The sequence below is a fragment of the Tupaia chinensis genome, unplaced genomic scaffold (assembly GCF_000334495.1).
Source record: "Tupaia chinensis unplaced genomic scaffold, TupChi_1.0 Scaffold139218_1, whole genome shotgun sequence".
Classification (NCBI taxonomy): domain Eukaryota; kingdom Metazoa; phylum Chordata; class Mammalia; order Scandentia; family Tupaiidae; genus Tupaia; species Tupaia belangeri.
The window spans coordinates 2356083-2358827 of record NW_006199107.1 but is presented as its reverse complement, the minus strand read 5'-3'; the positions used below and the strand labels follow the sequence as shown (position 1 = coordinate 2358827).

Here is a 2745-nt window from a genome sequence, read left to right as displayed (position 1 = left end):
TGGAGAGGTTTTTACTATAGGGTGCGTGCACTCGCCAGACAGACAGAGACATAGAGACAGAAAGCGAGAAATCACCCCCCGGGGGGGATGGTCACGCCGCAATCCCTTCTCCTCCATTCTCCTCTCAGGATCTTGGGCACGCACGCACACACGCCCGGCGTGAGTTTTAAGCCACCGGGTCCGGGACACGACCCGCGGTCGACTACGTGGGAGTCCAGCGACATAGCCATTACGCTAACTGCTGGTTTCCTATTCTAATTATTTTTTAAAACAGTCAATCGCTATTTCTCATTTTGCTTGTAAAAATAACTTTGCCCATCATGAAATACTTCTCAGACCAATGCAGTTGAGAATACTATACATGTCATCATCAACAGTTAATAAGCCATATCTGTTTCTCATTAATGTCCTGCCTCTCTATTGTTCACTTGCTATCTTTCTCTATCCTCTTCTCTTCACTTCCCCCATTCCACTGATGTGCTTTTTTTCCACTTGCCTGTTTGTCTTTTTGTCTGTCTTCTTCACTAGACTGCAATCTCCCTGAGGTCAGAGACCATGCCCATCATCTGCATTCCTGAATTCTTAGCTTCTCATATACTGCTTGGAAAATAATAAACGCTCACCAGATACTTATTAAATAAATAAATGAATGAATAAATTAGTGTGAGAAGATGCAGAGATAGACTAATTTTGTAACTCACTGACTCAGAAGTCAATAAGTTACAAAAAAAGCCTGTGGATAAAGGAAAGGACTGTGGGGGAAAGACTGTAGAAGTAGATCCCTAGTATTTACAGAGCAGATGGAAAGATAGACCTGTTAAAGAGGGAGAGAAAGCCACCAGCAGCTTGAGGAAAGACAGGATTATGAGAAGAGAAGGGGGCAGGTAAAAGATGCCACACGCTGTTGGATCCCAAGCACCCAGCAAACTGCCCAGTGTGTAGCAGGCACTCAGAAAACATGTGCCCATTTATGGGATGTAGATAAAAGAATAAGAGGAGTAGGTTCAACAGTTACAAGTGCTCAGATAAAAATCAGGAATAGTAAGGTTTTAGTAATTAAGAGGCTATCGACCACCTTAACAGGAACATTTACTTTCTAACAAATCATATCATTAGTTTGCTTCACTGTTTATTTCCTTCCCCTGTGAGAATGCATACTCTGAAGTCAGGAAAACTTTCTCTGTTCACTGATGTAACCCAAGCTCCTAAAGTATTTCCTAAATAAGTCATGGAGATGAATATAATTTTTCTTAAAGTCTCATTGTATATGCCAAAGAGTTATTATTTTTTTACAGTGCTTAATCCTTTAGTGAGCCTAGAAAACAAGAGCATTGCAATATTATCAAACCAGCCCATTGTCCTACCAGTGAATCAGTTGGACATTAAGTGGTTCTAAGACTTGTGTTCAATCATCCCCACAGATTTACTGTGTGATCTGCAGATAGGTTTAAATGTCAGCAGCCATATTTATTGTTCAATCTGCTCAACGGAAGTCAGTCCTTTAAATCTTTTTTATGCAACAACAATAGCAAAGACCAGAGGGCCTGATTTTGTCTTTATCATTATGGCACACATCCTTTGCTGCTTACTGAAGATATTGTAGAGAACATTTGACCCACAAATGATTCATTTAAAGCCAAGAGTACCTGAAGTTTTATGCAAGTGAAGGAGTCACCATCTAAGAGAAATCTAAGAACACCTTTTGCAATCGATGGGACAGGTTTCACGAGTAGAGTGTTGCAAAATATAATTTAGTCAGTTTTTAAATTTAAGCTATGCTTCTAAAGGCTCTAACACCTTCCTTTATTCATTTTTGTCAAGCGTTCCTGAGAAACGGGTCTATTTTTAATTTCTGAATGCAGTAGGGAAATATAAAATTGTTTTTCATTGTTTTTATGATTGAATCCTCTTACAGTTCTTCTAAATATATTTTGCAACTGGTCTTCTTTATTAACTCCACAACTGAACAGAGTTTTAAATGAAATCACGCTTATATATTTTTTTGATGTGAAAAATGTTATACATCAACTAGATTAAGTTGTTTTGAGATTGTGAAGGGAAGGGAAGGCATGTGAGCTGGACGGTGTGAAGAAATGGTGAATAAAAAAATTGAGAGTGAAGGATGTATGAAAAATTTAGGAGATATCTTGGTTGGAGAAATAACTGCCTGTGTTGAGTGTATATACATGGAGGTTGAAACATTTAAGACTAATGACTTATATATCTTTTTCTTAGAACAGGTGTTGTATCATATATTTGGATGTCAAAAAGACTATCGCTGCAAGTGGCACCATAGCCAAAATGACTGCAATATCAGGACGTCAATTCATCAAGACTGCGGAGAAGCAGAGGCATATGTTCTGACTACTCTCCATTGATTGGTCAGCTGCTGTTTCCATAGCAATCTATGTACAGCTCAGATATTTTTTTTCTTTCCTACCCTGCATTATCTCCATTACATAGCAAAGAACATCACGATTAATAAACAGACAGACTTGGTAAATATAATGTGGTACTCTAGCCATTGTTATTGTGACTGATTACTCTAAAGGCAGAATGGTTACACTCTTCATCACATCCCAATTACTGACATAGAAAAGAAATCTCACATTCTGTTATTTTGTTGGGGAGAAAGGACTTTTAACTAGATAGTTTTCTGGACATAACCACATAGGTTTACGAAAGTAATGGTATTTGCTTTAAGCTGGGAAGACTGAATCTACTAGGAATTCTTTACATTTCTTT

The 2745-nt window shown here is 38.2% G+C and overlaps 1 long non-coding RNA gene across 1 annotated transcript in view; it reads left to right on the top strand.

The window, feature by feature from the left end:
* LOC102487917 (uncharacterized) overlaps positions 1-2489 on the top strand; it is a 15251-nt gene extending 12762 nt beyond the window's left edge. The window contains exon 4 of the long non-coding RNA XR_336486.1: positions 2241-2489. This is a non-coding gene — a long non-coding RNA (uncharacterized LOC102487917). The remainder of the gene's footprint in view (positions 1-2240) is intronic.
* The last annotated feature ends 256 nt before the right edge of the window (positions 2490-2745 follow it).